At 46.1% G+C, this 13,642-nt stretch overlaps 1 pseudogene across 1 annotated transcript; it reads right to left on the bottom strand.

The window, feature by feature from the left end:
• Positions 1 to 468: 468 nt before the first annotated feature.
• Positions 469 to 1,458, bottom strand: LOC307057978 (actin-related protein 3-like; annotated as a pseudogene). The gene is made up of 2 exons: positions 771 to 1,458; positions 469 to 558 (listed from the first exon to the last, which is right to left on the bottom strand). The product of its transcript is annotated as an actin-related protein 3-like (transcript).
• Positions 1,459 to 13,642: the final 12,184 nt, after the last annotated feature.

Raw genomic sequence — 13,642 nt, 5'->3', positions numbered from 1 at the left:
TTGTATTTATCCTTTACTTGGTAACCTTTTCCCCCACAAATACTAGTTTTTCTTTGACTTTTTTCCTCATAGTATAAAAAGTATGAAATATAAACAAGCTCTTGCATTGCACATTTCAGAGTGTACAATTCAAGCATTACAGAGCTATCGACATACCGATAAATCCCATCAAATCTTGGGTAATTCAATAATATACAAAATACCAGGGCACAGAAAGAGCTAAAACCCACTTCTTTTTGTTACACGTAAGATTCAAATATTCAATCTAAAGAAAAACACTTCATCATTTTGGCTCTCCTCTACATTCGCATGTCGATATGCTTATTAAAATATTCCTGTATAATTATGTTTCGTCTTATTATTTCAAGTTAGGTTTACAACCTCAAAACCAGCCATCCAGACAAAACAGGTAATCAGAAAGATTATTTCTTCCCCACCTCCCTAACCCCAATAACTATGAAGCCAATTCTACGACATGATTCCAAACACTGGATTGTGATGACAAATGCTAGGTCTAATTTCTTCATAATCCTTTTTGGTGTGGCATACTTGGTAGAACTCAGGTGTGGAAGCCAGCATGGATCCTCCAAACCAAACTGCATATCGCTGCATGTGGTGTGTAATGACTTGTACGTCAATAGGTTTTGGCTTCAATCTACCACCGCGCTCAATTCCTCACTTAATTTCAGCCTGGCATCTACAGTTCTTTTCAAATCTCTTTGCAAGCGATGTCCGAAGTCCCTGAACGTGGCTTAACCTCCAGAGAGGACAATATCCTTGTAGAGAGGACGTCTGACATCAATAGGATAATTCTGAATTACTTCATCTACAGCTTCTGAGATAGGCTGAGTAAAGTCTGGATTAGCAAACTCTGGATGAAAAGAAATTTCAGGTCCCAAGAATCTCTCATATCCAACATCAATGGAAAATTCTTTCTTTGGGAAGCATTGATTCCAGTATACTGTTTAATCCACTTTGATCCATCTGTATCATACTTAAATTCTTTTACTAAATCTGGGCAGACATAACTATAGCGCTCCTTTACTGCCTTAGCAGTTTCCAAGGATTGCTCTGAAGGAATTCCTACTTCTCGGTGTCTCAGCAATTGCTAAATAAAATAGGCTAGATCTCGTCCTGCGATTGGAATGTGCTTAATATAGCTGCCAATCACATACTCTTCAGCCACAGGGATGACATGAGTGACACGGTCTCCACTGTCTATTACCGTACTGGTCAACGTCCGTTCTCCTGCTTGGCTGGAGGTCCAGGATGCAGCTACAGCAAGAACAGCCTGTACAGCAATGTACTAGCCTGGACACTGAAGGACCCAAACATGATTTCAGCAGTATACTCCCTGTTTTCTGGAGTACTCAGTGGAGGTTCAGTCAAAAGAAGATAATGGCCTTCAGGTTCCGCCCTTAAATATTGAAAGATCACTTGCTCCATAAACCTTTCCATCAAGCCCCAATCTTCAACGATACCATGGAGGATTGGCCGCTTTTTTGCATATGTAGGTTGTTCTGTTGCTTCATCACCAATGAAGAAGTCTAGGTCATCAACACCTTTCATCACCCTCCTTTGAGCTTGATCACCCACTTCTGCTGACTCCTTAATAACAATACAGGAAGGGATGATAACTTGTTGTTCCCTATTTCTGGCATATCCTAGTTTTGTCTACCCCATGCCGCGGTCCACCCCACGGGCCGCCAGCCGTCTCGCCATCTTCCTCCTCGCCTGCGGCTGCCACCGTCTGCTCCGTGCCAGTTGGGGCCAGGGATGGGCGGCGAGAGGTAGAAGCTACCTGACCAGCCTCGGCCGGGCCGCCCCCTCCGTCGGGGGGGAGCCGGGAAGCCAAAGCAGTAGCGAGAGAGCAGCAGGCTCGGTCAGTGGCTACCACGTCCCAAGCCTGGCGGGCAGTCCCCGCGCTGCCCCCCGCGGCCTCCTCCTCCCTCTCTCCCCCCCTCCTCACTCCTGTCCCGGCCCTACAACTTCTTCCGCTCCCGCCGCCTTTCCCCGGGAAGCCAAGGTGGCCTTCAATGGCGATGCCCCGGCCAGGCCAGCTATCCCCCGTACTTCTGCAGGGGCCTTGGTTCTTTACTATGAGAATGTATTTCTTTGGTATTTTGTCATCAATAAAACGAATTTTGTGCCCCCAAATTACATCGATATTATTTCATATACATTATCTGAAAAAGAAAACCCCATGAGTGGCTGGTATAAGAGGAGCCTGAAAAGCTCACAGACTTGGAGTGGAAATTGGGAAGATCTGTGTATAGAAAACGTCCGTGGCTTTCCCCCCGGCAATACCATCCCTCAACTGATATCCTAGAAAAATTATCAATGTGCACAAAAGTTGTTGGCAAAAATGTTCTTCCCAGCATTGTCTGGGAATCTACATTTACCTTTAGAGAAGGATGGACCCACAAAGGTTGGTGTCCTCGCTCCAGGGATCCCACTCCAGCGGGAACCAAAAGAGGAAGAACTAGAACTTCCTGACCCCAAATGGGCACCTGTTAGAACCACAGTGCTGAGGGGAGAAAGCAGGGAGAAGAGGTCTGGGCAGGAACAGAATGATACCACTTACATAAAAGTTTTTTTAAAACATGCAAAACACTACTGCCCATTATTTATAAATACGTTTGTACGTAGTAAAATTATAAAGGCAGCCATAGGAATGACAAACCCCAATTCAGAATTTGTTCTCCGCTCAGAAAGGGATACCTTGGCACTTCCATTGTATCTGCAAAATTCACCTTCTTTGTCTGGGAAGGATGCCCTTTCTATTTTAGTTGTATTGTCACATCTGAAGTATTCTCTTCTTTTAAAAGTCCTTTCAAGACACAGGACTTATTTCAGTGATCACTTTGCAACATATATAAACGTCGAATCATTACGCTGTACACCTGAAATTAACGTAATGCTGCATGTATGTCAGTTATACTTCAATTTTTTTAAAAAAGGAATACCATTGACGAATTCATCTGGGGAGGGGCCCGGGGCTAGCGTGCGCTGTGATGGAGTTGATGCTGATGATGAAAGGTTTGGTACAGACAGAGGTGATGGTCACACAATATTGTGATGTATTCAATGCCGCTGAGCTGTGCACTGCAAATGGTGAAGGTGATAAATACTTTGTGTGGACATTTTTCCATCATAAACAAAGGAGAAGCAGCTGTGCACTTAGGGATGCAAAGTCAGATGCACTCCCTGGTCTTAAGATTCAAAAAACAAAGTCCTGGGCTTCCCTGGTGGCACAGTGGTTGAGAGTCCGCCTGCCAATTCAGGGGACACGGGTTCGAACCCTGGCCTGGGAAGATCCCACATGCCGTGGAGCAACTGGGCCCTTGAGCCACAACTACTGAGCCTGAGCATCTGGAGCCTGTGCTCCGCAGCAAGGGAGGCCGCAACAGTGAGAGGCCCGCACACCGTGATGAAGAGTGGCCCCCGCTCGCTGCCACTAGAGAAAGCCCTCGCACAGAAACGAAGACCCAACACAGCCAAATAAATAAATAAATAAATTAATTAATTAATTAAATTTATTTTTTAAAAAAACCAAAGTCCTAAAGGCCCCACACTCTTCTGGAAGCTGAGACGGAGCATGCAAGCCTCTGCCTGCAGTGACGACCGGTAGACACAGGACCTCGAAGGCGTCCGCCCTGCCCGGCCCTGTGGCGTCTGCTCTCTGAGGACACACGTCTTGTCACATCCAGAAGCACACTGCCCATCACCAGTCCCGGGAAGGACTCCAAGCAGTGGTGAGCCCTCCCCATGTGGTGCTGGGTGGAGGTGACACTGGCCGGCTGTGCCATCAGCCGTGTGCCTCCGGCGTGTGCCTCCCTCCCCACCCGGAAAGAGAAGCCTCTGGAACAGTCAGGCCACCAAGGAAGAAGGAGGCGGCTGGTGTGTGGGGTGGAGGGGCTCCTCCCTGAGCTGGAACCAGGAGCCAGGCTGGAAATCAGACAGGCGGAGGGGTAAATAGGCAGGTCGTGCAGGGAGCTCCCGCACAGTGGCCTGAGAGCTGCCACCTAAGGGGCCGCCCCATCAAACCGTCCTCTTGGAGCCCAGATGCTGGCACATCCCCATCAGGGCCCGGCTGCACACGTGCTCCAGCTGCCCGCTACCAAGCCCTAACTTTAAGTAACCATGGGAATATTAATGCACTAACCCTCAAGAGAACTCAGCAAGGTAGGTGTTAACACTTCCCCACTTTACAGATGAGGAAACCAAGGTCCCCTCTAGTTTGTGGGGCTCGGGGATGTGAACGCTGACAGCTGCGTTGCAGAGCCCACACCTTTGACCACGGCCAATGCTGGCTGTCCACAAACATGTACGGGAATGTATGGAGCAAACTGTGGGCCGAGGCACCATTTCTCCCAAGTTCACCATTTCTACAAAGATCAGCCTGAGAGAGGGACACACATTAGTTCTCTTTTCCCGTCACTTCCATTCTAACATGTATGTGATTCATGGGCAGTTAGCATGCAGCCTCCCAGCAAGGCCACAGGAGAAGCCCTTAGATGCTGGAGGAGGGAGGGGGAGGGAGGGTTCAAAGGCAAAAGGAGGATCGCCCGGCGCCTGGGAACCATCCAGGCGCTCAGGAGATGGAGGGTGTTCGTGGGAGGACGACGAAGGGCCTGATGGTCGCAGAGGGTCAGAGGGCAGAGGCAGCAGGTGACAGGGATCCGGGACAACGGAAAGGACGGCAGCCCGGCCCCGAAGGAGGCACCTGGTAGATACTTGTTGAACAAAGGACTGTGTTTAGGCTTATGTCGGGAAGCTTATATCCAAGACCTGAGCACTCTTGGCATGAAAAGAGCACTAAACTAGCAACCAGAAAACTCAGTCCCTCATGCCGGTGGGACAATAACCAGTCCGGTCCCCGGGCCTCCCTGCATCCGGGGTGCGGTGGAGTGTGAGGCTCATGAGGCCCCTTTGACCCTGATGCTCGGCCTTCCTGTGAGTCACTCCAGCCCCAGTGGTTCGTCAGCGGGGCTCCCGGGGAAGCCAGAGAACAATCAGAGGCGAAGGGGAGAGATCAGGGCCCGTGGGGTCCGCGCCTGGAGGAGGAGGTCCTGTAACACCCAGCAAAGGGTGACTCGGGCAGTATTTTTCCATTGTGGCAGCCGGAAATGTCCCCGGCCACGCAGCACCTGTATTGAACGGCGTTTGCACGGTGTGGCAGGGTTCAGATCTTGCCCCTTGTCATGAAAACAAGTAAAATTCCAGGTCAAGTCCAGTCCTGCCTGCAGAGAAGAATCAGGGCTCGCTGGTTCATTTGGTTTGAGTCACCACCGGCATCCTCCAAGAGGTCATGATTCATAGCCACGTTATTTAGGGAAAGAGTCGCAAAGCCATCAAAACGCGCCTTCCTCTGGTCCGCCTCCAGCCCCTGCCTGGTCGTCGCTGGAGCCTTTGTTTCACGGTAATGACACAGCCAAACCTCGGTTATTTGGACGGGACAAATGGGGGTCTCCAATAGCCAGAATACTGACACATTCGATTTGTAGGGCTAAGAGGTAACTCATCACCAGTTCCAGGTGCCTGGGGCTCCTCACAGAGTGGGCTCCAGCTCTGAGCCCCCACAGGACCACAAAATGGTTTTCTCCATGTCCCCTGCAAGGCCTGGTCAGACCCTCAGGGCCGCTGAGTCAGGACGGACAGGCTCGGCAGCAAACGCCCCGTCCTTAACCCTGAGCAAACCCACCCACCCTCCTCCGCCCCTACGACAAAGGCTTTATTATCATTGTCTTTCCTTATAAGCAGGAGAGTTCAAGCTCGTCCTGATTCTTCCGAAGTCAGACTGCCACCAACTTCCAAAAGAAATGACATTTGAATGAATGTATTTGGGGGAAAACCCAAAAGAAAGAATCCTGAAGAACTGCTTTTGTCTGCTTACGGGACCAGATGAATAGAGAATCTTTCTAACTACGCAGCTATCAAACCAAATAAAAGTGAAATATTCACTATAAGAGAATTTCCATTTTATTCTGAGAAGCTTTTTTTTATTGAACCCATCATTTTATACTCAAATGGGACAGAACCTGGTTCCATTCATTAAATACTATGACAACTTGTACTTTTACAGCTAAATATTAGCACCTAGAATCCAACACACTGAGGTAGTGTCATTTTATATCAAAAGTTCAGTTCTTTCTTAGAAATAAAGAAAAAAATGAATAGACTCAACATACAAATATAAAATGTCTATAAAATAAAACATCTAAAAATTAAATGTCTTGAGAAAGTGTTTGCAACACATGTAATAAAGGAAGGTGAATACTCACTAAAAGAAAATCTATGGAAATAACAACTAAGACGGTAAAAAATTAGGACAGAAAAGAGAATTGACCAAAAAAAAAAAAAAAAAGAAGAAATACAAGTGGCTAATAAAAGTTAACTTTCTTAGTTTAAAAGAAATGCCATTAAGACAGCAAGGCAGTGTTTGCCTGACTGAGTCAAGGCCTGTGCCCACAGCACCATGGGTGCCCAGGAACAAAGTTCCCATAAACTTTCTGCAAAATAATTTGATGGCATTCACCAAAGACCTTTGAAAACATTTATGTACTTTGGTCCAACAGTTCCACTTCTAGAAATCTATCCCAAGGGATCAACTTTAAAAATGCTAATAAAAACATAATATTCTGTTGACAAAGATGGGTATCAAATACTTGTTTGTAAATAGAGAAAAATTTAAACCAGAGAAATAAATCCAAGTCATAGAATATTATTCAGCCATTACAAAATCCTGTTGACCAGGCTCTCTTAATGACCTATACGGGAAACGAATCTAAAAAAGAGTGGATATATGTATATGTATCACTGATTCACTTTGCTGTACACCTAAAACTAATACAACATTGTAAATCAACTATACTCCAATAAAAATTTTTTTAAAAAGAACTCTAAGAGTATAGGAAATTCATAGGATAACACCTGAAGTAAAAAGGAAGGAACAATACTATGTTTTAATAGGCTATACGCATAGCCACTTTAAAATATATCTGAGGGGAAAACTGGAAAGAAACATGGATGATCAGAGTGGTTGTTACTGTGTCTTTGATTTTATTCCTTTGTCTCGTTTTTTAAATTTTATTATGTTTTCAAAATATTCTATAATCCACACACAGTATTTTTACAATAATTAACATTCTTTTTGAAAGCACTGCTATTAGGCATTAACCCTCAGTCTCCTAGGCACTGGTGTTGGGTAGCATCCCGAGAGCTGTGAGGAGTGGGTGGTTCTCCAGACTTGGCATCAGGGACACCCCAGAGACACAGGTAGACCCCCAGTCCAGTTCTGCCCTCCATGCTTGGCTGCACCTGCCCACCCCTGGCCCCCTCGTCCTCTGGAAGCATGGGAAGCACTAATCCGTTTGCACCTCTCCCTCTACCGGACTCTGTCACTCTGGGTGCAGGTGTGACCTGTGGCTGAGCATCCAGCCCCTCGCGTGGTCCCTGGAATGTAGCAAACACTCAGTGGGCAGGTGCTGAATGGACGCACCGCATGTCGCAGACACGAGATGATTTCCCGTTGACTGAACGTGAGCGAGAACCATGACGACGAGAAGGGAGCTGGCAGGGGACTGTGGCTCTCAGGGCTTGCTCCCACACGCCCAGGGACTGGACAGCACTTCCAGCAGCAACCTCGTGGGTAGGGGGGACACCTCCCTCTTTACCCCACACGCCGGCTTCTGGGGTGGTGGCCCGCCCCTCATCCCACTGCTGGACCTGCTTCATTCCAGCAAGGAAGTGAGAAACAGAGTAAGCTCCCAAAGTGTCTGGGTCCCCACCTCCCTGGGGTGATGAAACCTCTGGCGTCCCCTCCTGCCCGGCCCTCAGGCTGCTCCACAGGCTGGTTTAGAAAGATGCTCTTAGCGCAGGAGCGAGGTCCTGGGACCACGGCAGCTGGGTGCTCCAGCGCCCAGACCCAGACACCCACTACTGCCTTACATGACAAGTTCTTCACAGAGGGCCCATTCCCCCCACCAGGAAAAGAAATTTAGACACACAGTCTGATAATAATATTTTAAATCGAGTCTATTCTAGTAAAACTAAGACCATGATTTTTAAATTTGTATCCCCCATAAAATTTAGAAAGCAAGAAATAAAAAAGCAAGTTCATTTCCTTGGTTGTTAGATCGAGGAAAGATACAAGCAACAGGCAGTTTTTTTTTTTTCCTGTAAATAGTTAAATTCACAAAAATCTTGTCACCCTCCGCAGAAATAAGGTAAGACTAGATTATTTTCACCTTGTTGTCATCCCAGAAGGTGCATTTTTCTCAGCAGCGTCAAGTACAACCCTATATGCTGCAGCCTGGTGTTTTGGTGGCTAAGGGACAGCCAATTGAAGGTTTTTGTTTAAGAGGAAGTAACTCAGACCACGTCTTAAATCAGAGCATGTAGCTCCACTGATTTTTTTCACTGTCATAAAATGGACTAGCATTGTTGTCACATAATAAACAACGGTTCAGGGGCCTGACATTAAGCTCACTTTTACATCACCATCTAATTCCTTATCCCGGGTGATAGTCAAACAATGCCCGGTCCCCACCCCCCGCTGGATCCCACACACCCTTTGTTTAAATACCATCCGGGTCCAAAGCCAAAAGTCAGGAAATGCCAAGTCGGGCGGATTCTGGGTAAGTCAGAGCCTCTAAAAGGAAAATCAAAGACAGCACAATGCAGAGTGAAAGCGACATCCACTCTACCTGTGAATTTCCTGAATTTCCTCGGTTTGAGTGAGTTACCAAAAATATCACTGTCGAGTACTGTTGAGTGCTGAAAGAAGCTGCTTGTGAAAGAGGAGGGAAAGTCCATATTTTCTCCCTTTGATAATTCCTGAATGCTTCTTAGAATTCTTAGGAAAATGGTTTTGCAGATGCTCTGAGGAACGTGATCTGATTACTTCCGTGCTTTAAAAACAATTTCCGGGTGACTTTATGTAAATAAAGGCAGGTAGTGCTGCTCTGGTAAAGGAAGAACAACACCAAAGATCAGGTGTGATCTTATTCATCCCACTTGAACGAGCTGCTTCTATGAGAAGGCAAGAAAAAAAAACACACACACACACAAAAAAACCAGACACTCTCCTGCCCTCTGGAATTTGCCAGTAACTAGAACCCAGAATGTTTTTAGGAAAAAGCTAGTCCTATGATACCTGCATATTCACGAAACACCTACTGTGTGCCCTGAATTGTGCCAGGTGCTAGATGCCACAATGAACTCCCACGGCCCCTGCCCTCCCAGGGCCCACCCACAGAAAGGAGAAAGAGAGGGCTGTAGGCACAGCTCAGCCTCATGGGCACAGCCTACAGGGAGCAGGGGAAGGCCCCATCTTACGCTTCCGCAAGGTGGTGAAAGTACAACCAATTTCGTAACAAAACAGCAACATTACTGCCCTCCAAAATGGCAGCTCTATGACGGAAGGGGTGTTCATTTTCTACCACTGCATCTCAGAATTTAGGGTGGCATCTGGCATACAGCGGGCTCTTAGCAAATATATGTTGAATAAATAAACACGGTGTCTTGCAAATTATCAGTCTGCCTAGGGAATATTTTGAACTATGGGTTTATGCTTATAAAAGGAAAATACCTAAAACACTTCTGGGCTCAAAATAAAAGGGAGGCGGGGAGACAGCCAAAACGGATCACTGTATCCTGAGCGTATCATCACCATTCCGGCATTTCAGTTAGGATGAAGACGCTACACGTACACTAATTCTAGCATCACAGTGGGAGATTTCCGTGACCCTTTTTCCATGTTTCCTTATGGAAGAACCCATGCTAGTAACAGATTTAACCATTTAGGTATTTTAATTCTGTGTTGACCCATAAAAGAAATTGCTCCAGGTGCCCCGCCCGTCACCATTGAATCAATCAACAGGTCCAGTTCAGTGGCCCCATGTAATGGTCTTTATGAACACTGGCAGAGCCGTGACCACTTAACCAGTGTCATTAAGCAATACCTTGCTCTTCTTATTAAGGAGATTGGTGAACATTTATTTTTTCCAATGCAACTGACAAAGAAAATATAATATGCATCTTACAGAATATTTGTATCAAAAAACCCACCTCTTCCTGTCATTTTTCGTTGCTGCATTATATTTGTCTTCTGGAAAGATAATGAAATATTCCTTTACATGGATTTGAGACTACTTAGTGCTTCAGTCCCCAGAACCAGGTGCTACCATCGGATAACAGAACTCCTCTAGAAATCGGAGCTGGGGCTGATCTTAGCCAAGCTTCCCCTTTGTGGATGAGACAAGCAAGACCCAAATAATGGAAGGGGCTTGCCCCGTCTACCCCAAGCCCAGAGGTGAGCCCGGTTGGATGGCTGTCTCCATCAGAACCTTGCAAGGCAACTCCACCTGGAACGTGAAGAGGGGTCGGACCCGAGCTCTGCCAGGTCAAAGGAGCCCAGTCGAGGACTCTTCCTGAAGCTGGAGTTTCCAGATCAAGAGCTATGCACATTTTAAAATAATTTTAAATACATTCAAATTTACACATATTTTTATTTTTATTTATTTTTTATTTTATTTTAATTTTTTTGTGCGGTACGCGGGCCTCTCACTGCTGTGGCCTCTCCCGTTGCGGAGCACAGGCTCCGGACGCGCAGGCTCAGCGGCCATGGCTGACAGGCCCAGCCGCTCCACGGCGCGTGGGATCCTCCCGGACCAGGGCACGAACCCGTGTCCCCTGCATCAGCAGGCGGACTCTCAACCACTGCGCCACCAGGGAAGCCCTACACATATTTTTAAATCAGAATCTTAAACCCCGGTGGGCTTTGCTTCAGGCAGGGAGGCTGAGAAAGCCCCACTGCCTTCACCACCTTCCTGACGCAACACGCTGAGAGGTGGGTCTTGCCCATCACAGGTGGCATAACGTCAGCACGCTCGTGAGCCTGACTTCTCGTGACTTGGGGGCTGTGGCATGACCCTGAGCACGACTTGGTGTGCGGGACAGGCCTCCGCTGAGGTTTCTGAGTGAGCCTCTGGGCCTGTTCCCAGCCGTGCGCCCGTGGGTTTGTCAAGGAGGCTTCTGCTGACACCGAGGCCTTACTCTTCCTGCGAGATCAGCTGGCCCCGGAATTACTACTTTCCAAGGTGCTTAAACTTTACTATTGTCAGCTCATTATGCTGCCAACAACCCCGTGGGACAGGTTCTATTGTCACCACATTAGTGGATGTTACCGGGCAGAGCCAGGCCGCAGAGCCAGGCCCCAAAGCCTGCCGGGGATCAAAGGACCTCAACATCCCATCACCCTGCTCACCCGGGGCCCGTGCCCTGTGACGGGAGTGTGGGAATGGCCTCTCCCCAGGATGCTGTCCTCAGAGCCCAGGGGATGCACCGAGCGTCCTTCTGGATGTGTCGTCCACAAATTAAAGCTACCTGTTCTTGAAGGTTCTTACAAATGTACAACCACGTTGGAGGGATGTATGTATTGCCTCCCATAAGGTAAGTCTTTTTATTTATCCTAAGTCCCCTTCTTCTCAATTGTCTTCTCTTTTGAGAACTCCAAGATTTTGGTAAACACACTCGCATCCTCACCTCCTACATCCTTCAGGTATCACAGGTTTTAGCCTTGATCACCTGCTGTCTCCGACCAAGCCCTCCTCCACCACAGCCCTTCCCGGAGTGAGGGGGCCAGGCTGAGGCTTTCTGCGTGACGAGCCACGCCGGTCCTTCGTGGTTTGTGTTCCAGTGTCGTTTCACAAATCCTTCTCTACCAGGTACCATAAAGGGGATACAGGCGGGGTTTTTTTTTCAAGTTTTGTGGTTTTGCTTTTCACAATGAGACCTTAAATGCCCTGGAAGTTTTTATATTCAAAGTGGGGTAGGTGTCTAATTTTATTTTTATATGGGAAGCAAACTGTCCCTGCTCAATTTGTTGGCTATTCCATCTTCTTCTCCATTCCCTTAGTAATATTTAATGGTTACTATTTCATGTAAGCATTTATTCTTTAAGTAGATGTTATTGGATGCCTCTTGTGTGCCAGGCACTGTTCTAAATATTGGCCATACAGCAGTGAATGAGACAAACAGACAGACAGCAGCCTTGTTCTCACAGAGTGCAGACTATAAGGAACCTGGAGCATTTTCCAGGCAGAGAAAGGAGCAAGTACAAAGCCAAGATGCAAAAGCAGTTCACCGTTTGTATTTGAGACAAGCTCAAGAAGACAGTGTGTCTCGGCAAAATCAATAAGGTGGGAAGATGGTAGATGGCAAGGTGACAAAGGCAGAGCCTCTAGACAAAGGTTAAAAAGTTGGGATTTTTCATAAGTGAAGGAAAACCACCAAGGGTGGAAACAGGGGTAAATAAGGAAGCACAGTTGAAATAACAGATGATGGTGTGGCTTACATGCAGGTAGCGTAGCAGGGAGGAGTGGCTGCATTCTAGATCCATTTGGAAGGTCAAGGTGACAAATTTGTGTGTAGATGGGAGGAAAGAAGGGATTTTTATTGGAGCAACTATGTAAATGGTGATGGATTTTACTGAAACGGGAATCCTGCAGGGGAAGCACATCTGGAGGCAGGAAAAGAGAATGAGGACAAGAGTTCTGTTTCTCAAATATTAAATTTGAAGTTCTTCTTGGACACGGAGATGTCTGGTGGGCAGTTGGGTGTATGTGCCAGGAGCTCAGGAAGGAAGTTAGGTCTGTTCACGTAAATGTGGTGCCATTAGCATATAGCTGGTTATTAAAGTTGTAGGATTTGATGAGGTCTCCAAGCACACGAGTGTAAAGAAGAGAAGGAAGCATGAGAAAGAGCACTGGCCTCATGAATAGACTACAGTGGGCAAGCTGTTGATACGTTGCTGGTCTTAATTCCATGTTATCTATCTAGTGTTTATCCATGTGCCAAAAAACCACATTGTTTTAAATACAATAATTTTATCACTATACTTGATTTCTTAGGGTTTGCCCACCTGTGATGTTTGTATGCTGATAAGAAAATCTAATCAAAAGAGAGAATTTGATAATGAAGGAGAAAAGGAAATCACTGTGGGAATAAAATCCATGGGTAGATGAGAAGGGAAGTGATCTATTGCCTTTGCTGTGTTAGAGGAGGTGTTTATCCTTTCTAACAGACGAAAAGGAAGACTATTTGAATACAGATTTCTGTTATACTCCATTTATCTTCTTTGATAAAAGTTAACTGAATTTACAAATTAATTCTAAAGAAATTAACATTAGTACATTGGGTCTGCTCATCCATGAACAAAGTATACCTCTAATTTCTTTTTTTTATCTTGTTGCCTTGGCTAGGAGAGCCAATGCCTTTTACTAAATATTACTGGGGCTATTTTATGGGAATATACTCAGTAATTATGTTTGCTATAGCTTTCAGGTTAAGGGAAGTTCCTTCTATTCTTGGTTTGCTGAAATTTTTCTATTATGCGTTATTATTGAATTGTAATAAATGCTTTTCTTCATTTAGTGATACGGTCATATTTTCCCCCTTACTCTGTAATTATGTCACATGAAAAGACTTTTTGATGCTGAACCATGCTTGTCTTCCAAAAATTAATTCTACTTTTTATTGCAGTGTTATTATTTCATATAAACTTTTAGCCTTATTTTATTAATATTTTATCCTGGATTATACTGGATTTTTGCATCTATGTTCATGAGGAAGTTTGAAA

This window comes from Hyperoodon ampullatus (genome assembly GCF_949752795.1).
Source record: "Hyperoodon ampullatus genome assembly, chromosome: 9".
Lineage (NCBI taxonomy): Eukaryota > Metazoa > Chordata > Mammalia > Artiodactyla > Ziphiidae > Hyperoodon > Hyperoodon ampullatus.
This window is presented reverse-complemented; position numbering and strand designations above follow the sequence as displayed.